Consider the following 16,496-nt stretch of genomic DNA (forward strand, 5'->3'; position numbering starts at 1 on the left):
CACCACAGAAATTTATCAGACATAAAGAGAAGACATAATACCCATTTTCCTTAAAGTTTTCCAAAAAAATAGAAGAGGAGGGAATACTTCTAACCTCATTCTATGAAGCCAGCATAACTCTAATACCAAAACCAGGCAAAGACACCACAAAAAAAGAAAACTATAGACCAACATCCCTGATGAACATAGATGCAAAAATTCCCAACAAAACATTAGCAAACTGAATTCAAAAACACATCAAGAGGATCACACACTATGATCAAGTGGGATTCATCTCAGGGATGAAAGGATGGTACAACATTCGAAAATCCATCAACATCATCCACAACATCAACAAAAAGGACAAAAACCACATGATCATTTCCATAGAACCTAAAAAAGCATTCGACAAAATTCAACATCCATTCATGATAAAAACTCTCAACAAAATGGGTTTGAAGGGCAAGTACCTCAACATAATAAAGGCCATATATGATAAACCCACAGCCAACATCATACTTAACAGTGAGAAGCTGAAAGCTTTCCCTGTAAGATAGGGAATAAGACAGGGATGCCCCACTCTCCCTGCTTTTATTCAACATAGTACTGGATATTCTAACCACAGCAATCAGACAACATAAAGAAATAAGAGGCATCCAGATTGGTAAGGAAGAAGTCAACCTGTCACTGTTTGCAGATGACATGATATTGTACATAAAAAACCCTAAAGACTCCACTCCAAAACTACTAGAACTAATATTAGAATTTAGCAAAGTTGCAGGATACAAAATTAATACACAGAAATCTGTTGAATTCCTATACACTAATGATGAACTAGCAGAAAGACAAAGAAAGAAAACAATTCCATTCACAATTGCATCAAAAAGAATAAAATACCTGGGAATAAACCTAACCAAGGAAGTGAAAGACCCATACCCTGAAAACTACAAGACACTCTTTAGAGAAATTAAAAAGGACACTAACAAATGGAAACTCATCCCATGCTCTTGGCTAGGAAGAATTAATATTGTCAAAATGGCCATCCTGCCTAAAGCAATCTACAGATTCAAAGCAATCCCTATCAAAATACCAACAGCATTCTTCAATGAACTGGAACAAATAGTTCTAAAATTCATACGGAACCACCAAAGACCCAGAATAGCCAAAGCAATCCTGAGAAGGAAGAATAAAGTGGGGGGGATCTCACTCCCCAACTTCTAGCTCTACTACAAAGCCACAGTAATCAAGACAATTTGGTACTGGCATAAGAACAGAGCCAGAGACCAGTGGAACAGAATAGAGACTCCAAACATTAACCCAAACACATATGGTCAATTAATATACGATAAAGGAGCCATGGACATACAATGGGGAAATGACAGCCTCTTCAACAGATGGATTTGGCAAAACTGGACAGCTACATGTAAGAGAATGAAACTGGATCACTGTCTAACCCCATACACAAAAGTAAATTCGAAATTGATCAAAGACCTGAACGTAAGTTATGAAACCATAAAACTCTTCGAAAAAACATGGGCAAAAATCTCTTGTACATGAACATGAGCGACTTCTTCATGAACATTATCTCCCCTGGCAAGGGAAACGAAAGCAAAAATGAATAAGTGGGACTATATCAAGCTGAAAAGCTTCTGTACAGCAAAGGTCAGCACCAATACAACAAAAAGGCATCATACAGAATGGGAGAATATATTCATAAATGACACATCCGATAAGGGGTGACATCCAAAATATACAAAGAGCTCACGCACCTCAACAAACAAAAAGCAAATAACCCAATTAAAAAATGGGTGGAGGAGCTGAACACACACTTCTCCAAAGAAGAAATTCAGATGGCCAACAGGCACATGAAAAGATGCTCCACATCGCTTATCATCAGAGAAATGCAAATTAAAACCACAATGAGATATCAGCTTACACCAGTTAGGATGGCCACCATCCATAAGACATACAACAACAAATGCTGGCGAGGATGTGGAGAAAGGGGAACCCTCCTGCACTGCTGGTGGGAATGTAAATTAGTCCAACCATTGTGGAAAGCAGTATGGAGGTTCCTCAAATTGCTCAAAATAAAAATACCATTTGACTCAGGAATTCCACTCCTAGGAATTTTCCCTAAGAATGCAGCAGCCCAGTTTCAAAAAGGCAGATGCACCACTATGTTTATTGCAGCACTATTTACAATAGCCAAGAAATGGAATCAACCTAAGTGTCCATCAGTAGGTGAATGGATAAAGATGTGGTATATATACACAATGGAATATTATTCAGCCATAAGAAGAAAACAAATCCTACCATTTGCAACAACATGAATGGAGCTAGAGGGTATTCTTCTCAGTGAAATAAGCCTGACAGAGAAGGACAAGTATCAAATGATTTCACTTATCTGTGGAGTATAAGAACAAAGCAAAAACTGAAGGAACAAAACAGCAGCAGACTCACAGAACCGAAGAATGGACTAACAGTTACCAAAGGGAAAGGGTCTGGGGAGGATCGGTGGGAAAGGAGGGATAAGGGGAAAAAGGAGCATTATGATTAGCACTCATAATGTAGGTGGGAAGCACCAGGATGGCAGGATATCACAGAGAAGACAAGTAATGATTCTATAGCATCTTACAACGCTGATGGACAGTGACTGTAATAGGGTATGTGGTGGGGACTTGATAATGGGGGGAATCTAGTAATCACAATGTTGTTCATGTAAGTGTATATTAATGATACCAAAAGAAAAAAAAAAAAAAAAAGAAATAGGAGGGAGAGGTCATTGGGTGCTTCCTATCATTAAAAAAAATTTTTTAAGGGCTTTTTATATGCTAGGGAGTGGGAATACATTGGTGAACAAACAAATGATGCTGAACTCACTGAACTGGCAAATGATTCAAATAGTCAAAGTAAATTTATAATCATAACCTTCGGCAGGGTTTATGCCAGAAATCGTAAGATAATAGGATGTCAACATTATAGATAAGTATTCGCTCACATGCTTAATGCGTTCCTGGGATGATTTCCCCAAATTGCGATTTCTAGGTCTACAGATCTGCTTGTTCTTATTTTTCAGTAGACTTTTTGAAATAGTTTTAGGTTCTCAGCAAAATTGAGGCAGAAAGTACAGAGAGTACTCATATACCTGCTGTTCCTCCCTCAATCAACAGTTTGCTCTTTTAAAAAAATTACTATTATTTTCATAGTGGGAGAGAATACCTAAAACACAAACGAACCCTAGTTTGTTAAAATAAGGTTCAGCGAGGCGTCGAGAAATAACCTAGCCAAAAACTACATTTCCCAGGGGGGACCGCGGCACGTCACGGAGGCGGGAAGGCGCATGCGTAGGGGGAATCTTCCGCGACTAAGCTCATAAAAGGAAAAAGCGCGTGTGGTTCTCGACGTGCCGCGAATGTTCGAACGCAAGTTCGTTATTATCCTCAGACTTTGAAAAAGCACAGGAAGAACGCGCCTGCTCCTGCCGTCACAATTTACAACGCTTGTTCCGCCCGTGGCTCGGTAGGTGAGGAAAGGTCGTAATGTAGGATCTTGGGGAATGGCGGGAGCGAAGGGATGGGGCTCCCATTCGACGTCCCCACTGCCGGGCCTAGCCGAGGCCGAGCTCCGGGGGCGGCGCTCAGGCGCCCTGGGCGGGGAGAGGCAGAGCTGGGAGGAAGGACCAGTTGGCTGGCTTAGCGTCTTGCGCATGCGCCGGGCACTCCAAGGCTGGGAAGCAGGGAGTGGGGAGGATGGGCGCAGAGATGGGCTGGGAAGCCCAAGTACAAGAGGTCTGAAGGTACCCCCCCGCGAAGTCCGACGGTTTTTATTATATGTACAAGATGCGTCCATCTTAACAAAACAGCTTCGTTTGCAGCCAGCGCTTCAGGTTGTGCCAACTAGACCTTTTCTCCAAGTCTGTGAACCCGCCCCAGTCAGGCCTTGTTCCCTACCGCTCCACTGAAATGGATCCTTGTCAAAGCCACCAATAATTCTAGGTCGCCAAATTCAGTGTTAAGTTAGTCCTCAGTTCCGTATTTGATGCAGTTGACCACTGCGCCTTCTTAACACGCGTTCATTCGGCTTGTGGAACATCTCATCCTTAGATTCCGCTGGCTCTGGCTTCTCTTCTGCTGATTCTTGTCCCTCCTGCTTATCTTGAATGGTTGTACTGTCCAAAAACCTCATCCTAGGTCATCCTAAACTCTCCCTAGGAGTTTATTAATTTCAAAGCTTTAAATATAAATGCCGTTTATTGTGCTAATCCTCAAATTTCCATGTGCAACCCAGTGCTCCACCTTGAACCCCAGGTTCTTATATTGAGCTCTCGAAGGGCTTAAATGTATAGTTTGCACCTCAAACATGTCCAAAACTTAACATAACCTTCACCTCCCCCAGTGTTCTGTGCTTCTAATTGCTCAGGCCAAACACCTCGAGTTATTCGTGGTGTCTTCACCCCCGCCCGGTCCCCCACCCCAATCAATAACCATATGTTTATTCTTGAGTCTTTGAGGTTTCACTGCTAGTTGTCTAATTGTGGGTATTCGCTTTGGCACTTGGTCCTCTCTGCCTGAGAATTTGTGTTTTCAGTTCTTTGATATTCTCTGTCATTATTTATTCAGATTTATCCATTTGTTCTGTCCTCTCTTTCTCTTTTGGAGTGTTTATTTACCTACAAATAAGTATATGAAACTATTTCTTAATGTCTGTGTTCCTTTAAATTTCCTAAGAAAAAGGCAGGGACTGTTTGTCTCTATCACTGTTAAATATCCCTCATGCCTGGTACAGAGTAGGTACTTGATAAATATTATTGATCAAATGAATTTATAAAGGGGGAAGTAGACAGTCCTTCTTAGAGTATGTTAAGAGCAACTAATTTTTTTTCTGGGTTCCTGGTAGATAAGATACTGAGTAGCACAGCTTCAGAATTGTTGCATATTTTCTAAGTTAAAAGATTGTTTTAAGAGGTTTCTAGGATTCAGTGCAGTTAAGCAATCTCTTTTGAGGACATGATAGATGCCAGGCCCTGTGCTGGTTGCTGAGAATATAAAGATGAATCCAACTACATTTTTCTCTTCTAAGAACTTGCAGTCTTGCAGGAGAGACAAGTGAAACAGTCTCTCTGTGTACATGTGACCAGAAGTTAGTGTACAGTGCTTTAGAAGCTTTGGTTGTCTTTGGTGTCAGGGCAGATGAGAGGTGCCTGGTGCAGCCAGGTCCTTCTGCCAGCCCTTTCTGGCTGTGAGCAGCTTTTTCCTTTCATCCCATTATGCCGTACAAATAAAATTATGTTCTCTGTGTGCCGTAGTATGGAAAGGTTGGCAAGTACTGCTGTAAACGTGTTAATTTTGCTTCCATTTGATATGGACCCTGAAAGGGAAGGAACAGAGAGCATTTTAGGCACTATTGAAGCATGGAAGGTCTGTGCCCAACTGGGTTAGGGGCACTGGAATTTTTCAGTGTGGTTATTGTAGGACAGGGCCAGTGGGAGAAGGCTGTTTTAGAGGGACAGAAGAAATGTCTTGCTTTCCTTTGACTCAGGACAAAGCTCTTACTGTTTAAAGCCCTGTGGGATTAATTTTAGGGTGGTTTAAATGTAGGGTGTTTGGATTTGTCTGTATGAGGCCTTGGCTGCTAGGCTGCTAGGCAAGGGGCAAGAGAACAGTTTTGGACTAGGTATTTAGCAGTTAATATGTGCTTTGACCTTACAAACTTTGTCTCCCTTTTACCTATTAGCCGAACTGCTCAGTTGCAGATATCAAAAAGCTGACCTAAACTAGCCTAAGCAGAAAATGAGTATCTGTTGAACTCTTAGTGAAGTCTTGAGTATACTAGCTACACTCATTATTTGAATAAGAAGCCTAAATTATGTCAACAGTATTTTCTGCCTTTCAGCTCTGCCTTTCTCCATGTTGGTTCCTCTCTCATGCAGTCAAAAGCCTCCATCAGTTCCAGGCTTCATGCCACTCTCATAATAACCAACTGAAAGATGAGATCTTTTTACAGATAGCTTCAGCAAAAGCTCTGAAATTGATTTTGGCCAGATTTGGGTCACATACCTCTTCCTTAACCAGTCATTGGTGGTCAGGGAGAATGTAACACCTTTGTGGGCCCATGTTGGGTACCTGTCGTTGGAGCCAAAGTGGGGGATGGTTTCCCAAAGGGAAATTGAAGTGCTATTACAAAAATGGACAAAAAGTGCTGGGCATTATACTTGGAGGTTGCTTCCAGTAATGGCTCATCTCCGGCCAGCCCTCCAGCAAAGAATGATTCTAAATTCTGCACAAAATGTTAAAGAAACAAAAAATGATCTGAAGGTTCTGGAGAGCAACCAAAAGCAGGCAGTTACTGGAGAGGACTTCACACCCAGAAGAAAGGAGAGGTACTGGTGAGTCTTTTGTTGTTTTGTGCCTTCTCACATGATTAAGTCTCGGAAAGACAATAGCCACAGAGAAGGAGCTCCAAATTCTTTATATAAAAGTTGTTTTACCCAAATGTCTGTCAACTGATCCATAGAAAAAACAAAGTGAAGTATACAATGGAATGTTATTCAGCCATAAAAGAATTGAAGTACTGACATATGCTACAACATCCGAGAACAGTTGAAAACATTATGCTAAATGATAGAAACCAATCACAAAAGGCTACATGTTATATGATTTTTTTTATGTGAAATGTCTAGAATAGGCAAATCCGTAGAGACAGAAAGTAGAGTAATGGTTGCCAATGGCTGAGGAGAAGAAGGAATTAGGGAGTGACAGCTAATGGATACAAGGTTTGTTTATTTGTTTGTTTTAGAATCATTAATCTACAATTACATGAAGAACATTATGTCTACTAGACTCCCCCCATCACCAAGTCCCCCACACAAATCCCATTACAGTCACTGTCCATCAGCGTAATAAGATGCTGTAGAATCACTACTTGTCTTCTCTGTGTTGCACAGCCCTCCCCGTGACCCCCCCACACATGATACATGCTAATCTTTATGCCCCCTTTCTTTTTTCCCCCCCTTATCCCTCCCTTCCCACCCATCCTCCGCAGTCCCTTTTCCTTTGGTAACTGTTAGTCCATTCTTCGGTTCTGTGATTCTACTGCTGTTTTGTTCCTTCAGTTTTCCTTTGTTCTTACACTCCACATATGAGTGAAATCATTTGGTACTTGTCTTTCTCCGCCTGGCTTATTTCACTGAGCATAATACCCTCTAGCTCCATCCATGTTGTTGCAAATGGTGGGATTTGTTTTCTTCTTATGGCTGAATAATACTCCATTGTGTATATGTACCACATCTTCTTTATCCATTCATCTACTGATGGGCACTTAGGTTGCTTCCATTTCTCGGCTATTGTAAATAGTGCTGCGATAAACATAGGGGTACCTCTGTCCCTTTCAAACAGGGCTGCTGCATTCTGAGGGTAAATTCCTAGAAGTGAAATTCCTGGGTCAAATGGTATTTCTATTTTGAGCTTTTTGAGGAGCCTCCATACTGCTTTACACAATGGTTGAACTAATTTACATCCTCACCAGCAGTGCAGGAGGGTTCCCCTTTCTCCACAACCTTGCCAACATTTGTTGTTGTTTGTCTTTTGGATGGGGGTGATCCTTACTGGTGTGAGGTGATATCTCATTGTGGTTTTAATTTGCATATCTCTGATGATTAGTGATGTGGAGCATCTTTTCATGTGTCTGTTGGCCATCTGAATTTCTTCTTTGGAGAAGTGCCTGTTTAGCTCCTCTGCCTATTTTTCAATTGGATTATTTACTTTTTGTTTGTTGAGGTGCGTGAGCTCTTTATATATTTTGGATGTCAACCCTTTATCGGATCTGTCATGTATGAATATATTCTCCCATTCTGTAGGCTGCCTTTTTGTTGTATTGGTGCTGACCTTTGCTGTACAGAAGCTTTCCAGCTTGATATAGTCCCACTTATTCATTTTTGCTTTCGTTTCCCTTGCCAGGGGAGATAATGTTCATGAAGAAGTCGCTCATGTTCATGTACAAGAGATTTTTGCCCATGTTTTTTCGAAGAGTTTTATGGTTTCATAACTTACGTTCAGGTCTTTGATCAATTTCGAATTTACTTTTGTGTATGGGGTTAGACAGTGATCCAGTTTCATTCTCTTACATGTAGCTGTCCAGTTTTGCCAAATCCATCTGTTGAAGAGGCTGTCATTTCCCCATTGTATGTCCATGGCTCCTTTATCGTATATTAATTGACCATATGTGTTTGGGTTAATGTTTGGAGTCTCTATTCTGTTCCACTGGTCTCTGGCTCTGTTCTTATGCCAGTACCAAATTGTCTTGATTACTGTGGCTTTGTAGTAGAGCTAGAAGTTGGGGAGTGAGATCCCCCCCACTTTATTCTTCCTTCTCAGGATTGCTTTGGCTATTCTGGGTCTTTGGTGGTTCCGTATGAATTTTAGAACTATTTGTTCCAGTTCATTGAAGAATGCTGTTGGTATTTTGATAGGGATTGCTTTGAATCTGTAGATTGCTTTAGGCAGGATGGCCATTTTGACAATATTAATTCTTCCTAGCCAAGAGCATGGGATGAGTTTCCATTTGTTAGTGTCCTTTTTAATTTCTCTAAAGAGTGTCTTGTAGTTTTCAGGGTATGGGTCTTTCACTTCCTTGGTTAGGTTTATTCCCAGGTATTTTATTCTTTTTGATGCAATTGTGAATGGAATTGTTTTCCTGATTTCTCTTTCTGTTAGTTCATTGTTAGTGTATAGGAAAGCAATAGATTTCTGTGTGTTAATTTTGTATCCTGCAACTTTGCTGAATTCAGCTATTAGTTCTAGTAGTTTTGAAGTGGAGTCTTTAGGGTTTTTATGTTCAGTATCATGTCATCTGCATATAGAGACAGTTTGACTTTTTATTTACCAATCTGGACTCCTTGTATTTCTTTGTTTTGTCTGATTGCTGTGGCTAGGACCTCCAGTACCACATTGAATAACAGTGGGGTGAGTGGGCATCCGTGTCTTGTTCCCAATCTTAGAGGAAAAACTTTCAGCTTCTCACTGTTAAGTATGATGTTGGCTGTGGGTTTATCATATATGGCCTTTATTATGTTGGGGTACTTGCCCTCTATGCCCATTTTGTTGAGAGTTTTTATCATGTATGAATGTTGAATTTTGTCGAATGCTTTTTCAGCATCAATGGAGATGATCATGTGGTTTTGTCCTTCTTTTTGTTGAAGTGGTAGATGATGTTGATGGATTTTCGAATGTTGTACCATCATTGCATCCCTGGGATGAATCCCACTTGGTCATGGTGTATGATCCCTTTGATGTATTTTTGAATTCGGTTTCCTAATATGTTGTTGAGTATTTTTGCATCTACGTTCATCAGGGATATTGGTCTGTAGTTTTCTTTTTTGGTGGGGTCTTTGCCTGGTTTTGGTATTAGGGTGATGTTGGCTTCATAGAATGAGTTTGTGAGTATTCCCTCCTCTTCTACTTTTGGAAAACTTTAAGGAGAATTGATATTATGTCTTCTCTGTATGTCTGATAAAATTCCGAGGTAAATCAATCTGGCCTGGGGGTTTTGTTCTTGGGTAGTTTTTTAATTACCTCTTCAATTTTGTTGCTCATAATTTGTCTGTTTCAATTTTCTGTTTCTTACTTGGTCAGTTTTGGAAGGTTGTATTTTTCTAGGAAGGTGTCCATTTCTCCTAGGTTTTCCAGCTTGTTAGCATTTAGGTTTTCATAGTATTCTCTAATAATTCTTTGTATTTCTGTGGGGTCCGTTGTGATTTTTCCTTTCTTGTTTCTGATTCTGTTCATGTGTGTTGACTCTCTTTTTCTCTTAATGAGTCTGGCTAGAGGCTTATCTATTTTGTTTATTTTCTCAAAGAACCAACTCTTGGTTTCATTGATTTTTTCTATTGTTTTATTCTTCTCAATTTCATTTATTTCTTCTCTAATCTTTATTATATCCCTCCGTCTGCTGACCTTAGGCGTCATTTGTTCTTCTTTTTCCAATTTCGATAATTGTGACATTAGACTTCATTTGGGATTGTTCTTCCTTCTTTAAATATGCCTGGATTGCTATATACTTTCCTCTTAAGACTGCTTTCGCTTCCTCCCACAGAAGTTGGGGCTTTGTGTTGTTGTTGTCATTTGTTTCCATGTATTGCTGGATCTCCATTTTAATTTGGTCGTTGATCCATTGATTATTTAGGAGCATGTTGTTAAGCCTCCTTGTGTTTGTGAGCCTTTTTGCTTCCTTTGTACAATTTAGTTCTAGTTTTATACCTTTGTGGTCTGAAAAGTTGGTTGCTGGTATTTCAATCTTTTGGAATTTACCGAGGCTCATTTTGTTTCCTAGTATGTGGTCTATTCTGGAGAATGTTCCATGTACACTTGAGAAGAATGTGTATCCCGTTGCTTTTGGATGTAGAGTTCTTTAGATGTCTATTAGGTCCATCTCTTCTAGTGTGTTGTTCAGTGCCTCTGTGTCCTTACTTATTTTCTGTCTGGTGGATCTGTCCTTTGGAGTGAGTGGTGTGTTAAAGTCTCCCAAAATGAATGCATTGCATTATATTTCCTCCTTTAATTCTGTTAGTATTTGTTTCACATATGTTGGTGCCCCTGTATTGGGTGCACATATGTTTATAATGGTTATATCCTCTTGTTGAACTGCGCCCTTTATCATTATGTAATGTCCTTCTTTATCTCTTGTTACTTTCTTTATTTTGAAGTCTATTTTGTCTGATTCTAGTATTGCAACACCTGCTTTTGTCTCTCTGTTTGCATGAAATATCTTTTTCCATCCCTTGACTTTTAATCTGTGCATGTCTTTTGGTTTTAGGTGAGTCTCTTGTAAGCAGCATATAGATGGGTCTCGCTTTTTTATCCATTCTATTACTCTGTGTCTTTTGATTGGTGCATCAGTCCATTTGCATTTTGGGTGATTATTGAAAGATATGTACTTATTGCCATTGCAGGCTTTAGATTTGTGGTTGCCAAAGGTTCAAGGTTAGCTTGTTTACTACCTTAGTGTCCAACTTAACTCGCTTATTGAGCTAGCTATAATAAACACAGTCTGATGATTATTTCTCTCCCTTCTTATTCCTCCTCCTCCATTCTTCATATGTTGGGTGTTTTGTTCTGTGCTCTTTTTAGGAGTGCTCCCATCTAGAGCAGTCCCTCTAAAATACCCTGTAGAGGTGGTTTGTGGGAGGCATATTCCCTCAACTTTTGCTTGTCTGGGAATTGTTTAATCCCTCCTTCATATTTAAATGATAATCATGCTGGATACAGTATCCTTGGTTCAAGGCCCATCTGTTTCATTGCATTTAATATATCATGCCATTCTCTTCTGGCCTGTAAGGTTTCTGTTGAGAAGTCTGATGATAGCTTGATAGGTTTTCTTTTGTAGGTGACCTTTTTTCTCTCTCTCGCTGCCTTTAATAGTCTGTCCTTGTTCTTGATCTTTGCAGTTTTAATTATTATGTGTCTTGGTGTTGTCCTCTTTAGGTCCCATCTCTCGGGAGTTCTGTGTGCCTCCGTAGTCTGAGCAACTATTTCCTCTCCCAGTCTGAAGAAGTTATCAGCAATTATTTCTTCAAAGACACTTTCTATCCCTTTTTCTCTCTCTTCTTCTTCTGGTACCCCTATAATGTGGATATTGCTCCTTTTGGATTGGTCACACAGTTCTCTTAATATTGTTTCATTCCTGGAGATCCTTTTATCTCTCTCTGCGTGAGCTTCTATGCGTTCCTGTTCTCTGGTTTCTGTTCCATCAATGGCCTCTTGCATCTTATCCATTCTGCTTATAAATCCTTACAGAGTTTGTTTCATTTCTGTAATCTCCCTCCGGACATCTGTAATGTCCCTCCGGACTTCATCCCTTAGCTCTTCCATATTTCTCTGCAGCTCTGTCAGCATGTTTATGATTTTTATTTTGAATTCTTTTTTCAGGGAGACTTGTTGGGTCTGCCTCTGCAAATCCTCTCTCAGGTGTTTTCTGAACTATGTTGGACTGGACTTAATTTTTTTGCCTTTTCATGCTGATAGCGGTGGCTCTAGCCAGGTTGCGGGTGTGTCAGCTGGGAGAAGAAAGTCCTTTCCTGCTTGCTGGATGCCTTGCCCTTCTCTGCTGCCTGTGTCGGTTACCCGCACTCCTGGAGCAGCCTCCGGGTTAGTTCCCTAAGCTGTTGTGCGCGGGGTTTCCGTCAGAGCAGCGCAGAGCCCTACGCAGAGTGGCAGGCACGCCAAGTGTGTTCCTCCGCAATAGTGGCACCCCTGCTGGGCAACTGTGTACCAGCAGCGGCCTTTGGGTCTGGCCCGGGCGGCTGTGCATTGGGCTGGGATTCCAGTCAGCTGCAGGTGCGCACGGGGCTCTCCCGCGCAGGCCTCTACCAGGCTCCTCTGGCTCCACTGCCGCCGGTGCGCGCGAGCCACACCTGGGCTGTTCAGTTACCACCGCTGCGGGCTTGCACAACCCTTTCCTGGTCCCCTGTGGCGTCGTTGGCACACATGATCTGCTCCCAGTCCCTTCCGGTGCCACTGCCCCCAGCCCACACTACCACTCTCCCGCTACTGGGCCTGTGTGTCAGGGTCCGCACCAGTTGGATGAACGACTGGCAGGCTGCTTAGTGCTGTTGTGAGGCGCTTCAGAGCTGTGCTGCCTCCCCGGGGTTTATGGCACCCAAGGTTCCCCGGGATTCCCAGCTGCTGGCTAACTGTGCCGGGATGACTTTGTCCAGCTATAGCGTCCCTGTCTCTTTAAGACTTGCAGAAAGCACTCACTTTTCTTTTGTCTCAGGGGTGCCGGTTGCGAGGACCTGCCCACAGGTTTTGCTTTTCCGTTCCTCTAATATCCAGCACCCTGTGCACCTTGTGTCTGCGCTCCAGGTATGGATTTCTAGAGCTGGTTGTTTAGCAGTCCTGGGCTTTCACTCCCTCCCCATACCGACTCCTTTCTTCCCGCCAGGTTCTGGGGTGGGGGTGCGTTAAGGTCCCACCTGGCCGTGGCTTGTATCTTACCCCCTTCGTGTGATGTTGAGTTCTCACAGATGTAGATGTATTCTGGCTGTTGTACTGCATCCACTGGTGTCTCTTTTAGGAATAGTTGTATTTATTATATTTTCATAAATATATGTTTTGGGAAGGAGATTTCCTCTGAACTATTCATGCCGCCATCTTCCCGTGATCCCCGTATTCTGTGTCTTTTGATTCGTGCATTCAGTCCATTTACATTTAGGTTGATTATTGAAAGATATGTACTTACTGCCATTGCAGGCTTTAGATTCATAGTTACCAAAGGTTCAAAGGTAGCTTCTTTACTATCTAACTGTCTAACTTAACTCACTTATTAAGCTAGTATAAACACGGTCTGATGATTCTTTATTTCTCTCCCTTCTTATTCTTCCTCCTCCATTCTTTATATGTTAGGTGTTTTATTCTGTGCTCTTTTGTGTTTCCTTTGACTGCTTTTGTGAGTAGTTGATTTTATTTTTTGCTTTTTGTTAGTATTGGGTGGTCTGCTTTCTTTGTTGTGATTTTATTTTCTCTGGTGACATCTATTTTGCCTTAGGAGTGCTTCCATCTAGAGCACTCATTTTAAAATATCCTGTAGAGGTGGTTTGTGGGAAGCAAATTCCCTTAACTTTTGCTTGTCTGGGAATTGTTTAATCCCTCTTTCATATTTAAATGATAATCGTGCTGATTACAGTATTCTTGGTTGAAGACCCTTCTGTTTCATGGCATTGAATATATCACGCCCGTCTCTTCTGGCCTGTAAGGCTTCTGTTGAGCAGTCTGATGATACCTGATGGGTTTTCCTTTATAGGTGACCTTTTTTCTTTTTCTGGCTGCCTTTCATACTCTGTCCTTGTCCTTGATCTTTGCTATTTTAATTATTATGTGTCTTCATATTGTCCTCCTTGGGTCCCTTGTGTTGGGAGTTCTGTGAGCTTCCATGCTCTGAGAGATACACTTTCTTCAAATACACTTTCTATCCCTTTTTCTCTCTCTTCTTCTGGTACCCCTATAATGCGAATATTGTTCCATTTGTATTGGTCACACATTTCTCTTAGTATTCTTTCATTCCTGAAGATCCTTTTATCTCTCTCTGACTCAGCTTCTCTGTATTCCTGTTCTCTGATTTCTTTTCCATTAATGGCCTCTTGCACTTCATCCAGTCTGCTCTTAAGTCCTTCCAGAGATTCATTTCTGCATTCTCCCTCCCAACTTGATCCTTTAGCTCTTGGATATTTCTCTGCAGGTCCATCAGTATGGTTATGATCTTTATTTTGAATTCTTTTTCAGGAAGATTGGTTAAATCTATCTCCCCAGGCCCCCTCTCATTGATTGTCTGTGTGATTCTGGTCTGGATCAAATTCTTCTGCCTTTTCATGGTGATAGAGGTAGTCGTGGGCAGTTGGCGCGTGTGTTAGCTGGGAGAACAAAGTCCCTTCCTGCTTGCTGGTTGCCTTGCAGGTCCTCGGATCATCTTACGGTTTTATTTCCTGAGCCACTGCGGGTGGGGCAGCCGTCAGGGTGGCCCAGAGCCCTGCGGGGTGGGGCAGGCGTGTTGGGTGTGCTCTCCTGCAGGAACGGCGACCCTTGGAGTCCTGTCTGGCCTTCGTCTGTCTGTGTGCGCTGGTGGGGCCTCTGATTCTGGCCCAGGCAGCTGTGGAGGAGGCTCTGGGCGGTTGCTGTGGGCATGGCCGCTGTCAGGCTGCTCCCCCGCTACGGCAGGGTTGCACTGGAGGGGGAATGAATGGGAGGCTGTTTATCACCATGAGGGGCATCAGAGCTGCACTGCCTCCTGGGGGGCTGGAACGCCTGAATTTACCCGGGATTACCAGCTGCTGGGCTGAGTGTGCTGGGATGCTTCCGTCCAGCTGTGAGGCCCCTGTCCCTTTAATACTTTCAAAAAGTACTCGCTTTTCTTTTGTCCCAGGGGCGCTGTGTGCGGGGACCCGCTCACAGGTTTTACTGTTCCGTTTCCCTAATATCCAGCACACCACGCATGTGTGTCTGTGCTCCCTGTGCGGATGACCAGGGCTGGGTATTTAGCAGTCCTGGGCTTCCACTCCCTCCCCACTCCAACTCCTTTCCTCCCGCCAGGCTGCAGCTTGTATCTTACCCCCTTCGTGAGCCACTGAGTTTTCGCATATGTAGATGTAGCCTGGCTGTTGTTCTGTATCGGTCTCTCTTTTAGGGATAGTTGTATTTGTTGTATTTTCAAATATATGTATGGTTTTGGGAGGAGATTTCCACTGCCCTACTCATGCCGCCATCTTGGCATCTCTCTCCAAGGTTTCTTTTTGGGGTAATGAAAATGTTCTAAGATTAAGTAGTGATTGTTGCACAACCTTATGATTATATTAAAAACAGAAAGGAAGCTACCAAGTAAGCACATGAGACCGTGCTCAATGTCGTTAGTCATAAACAAGCATAAATTAAAGCCACAGCGAAATACCCCTTCACACTGGCTAGGATGGCAACACTTATTTTTAATTAAGTTATTATTGATGTATTCTTAAGAAGGTTTCACATGAAAAACAATGAAAAACATTGTGGTTACTACATTCACCCATATTATCAAGTCCAGCCCCCCATACCCCATTGAAGTCACTGTCCATCACTGTAGTAAGATGCCACAGAGTCACTGTTTGTCTTCTCTGTGCTACACTGTCTTCCCCATGACCACCACACACACCATGTATACTAATCATAATATCCCCCAATCCCCTTCTCCCTCCGTGCACCCACTCCCACCCCTCCCCTTTGGTAACCGCTAGTCTCTTCTTGGAGTCTGTGAGTCTGCTGCTGTTTTGTTTTTGTTCCTTCAGTTTTGCTTCATTGTTAAAATCCACAAATGAGGGAAATCATTTAGTACTTGTCTTTCTCTGCCCAGCTTATTTCACTGAGCATAATACCCTCTACCTCCATCCATGTTATTGCAAATGGTACGATTTGTTTTCTTATGGCTGAATAGTATTCCATTGTGTATATGTACCACCTCTTCTTTATCCATTCATCTACTGATGGACACTTAGGTAGGTTGTTTCCATATCTTGGCTATTGTAAATAGTGCTGCAGTAAACATAGGGGTGCATATGTTTTTTTGAATCTGAGAACTTATTTTCTTTGGGTAAATTCCTAGGAGTGGAATTCCTGGGTGAAATAGTATTTCTGTTTTGACCATTTTGAAGAACCTCCATATTGCTTTCCATAGTGGTTGAACTAATTTACATTCCCACCAGCAGTGTAGGAGGGTTCCCCTTTCTCTGCATCCTTGCCAGCATTTGTTGTTCTGTTTTCAATGTTGGCCATCCTTACTGGTGTGAGGTGATCTCATTGTGGTTTTAATATGCATTTCCCTGATAATTAGCGATGTGGAGCATCTTTTCATGTGCCTATTGGCCATCTGAATTTCTTCTTTGGAGAATTGTCTGTTCATATCCTCCACCCATTTTTCAATCAGGTTATTTGCTTTTGGGTGTTGAGGCATGTGAGTTCTTTATATATTTTGGATATTAATCCCTTGTCGGATATGTCATT

At 42.0% G+C, this 16,496-nt stretch overlaps 1 protein-coding gene across 4 annotated transcripts in view; it reads left to right on the forward strand.

Moving 5' to 3' along the window:
- The first annotated feature begins 3,329 nt into the window (after window positions 1–3,329).
- The window catches only part of SGF29 (SAGA complex associated factor 29), an 85,894-nt gene continuing 72,727 nt past the window's right edge, over window positions 3,330–16,496 (forward strand). The window contains exon 1 of one of the 4 annotated variants that reach the window (XM_036919498.2): window positions 3,330–3,502. The gene's annotated coding sequence lies outside the window, so the exon portion shown is untranslated. The remainder of the gene's footprint in view (window positions 3,503–16,496) is intronic. The other 3 variants (XM_057487110.1, XM_036919501.2, XM_057487111.1) reach the window with 3 other exon arrangements.

The sequence above is a fragment of the Manis pentadactyla genome, chromosome 10, assembly GCF_030020395.1.
Source record: "Manis pentadactyla isolate mManPen7 chromosome 10, mManPen7.hap1, whole genome shotgun sequence".
NCBI classification, from domain to species: domain Eukaryota; kingdom Metazoa; phylum Chordata; class Mammalia; order Pholidota; family Manidae; genus Manis; species Manis pentadactyla.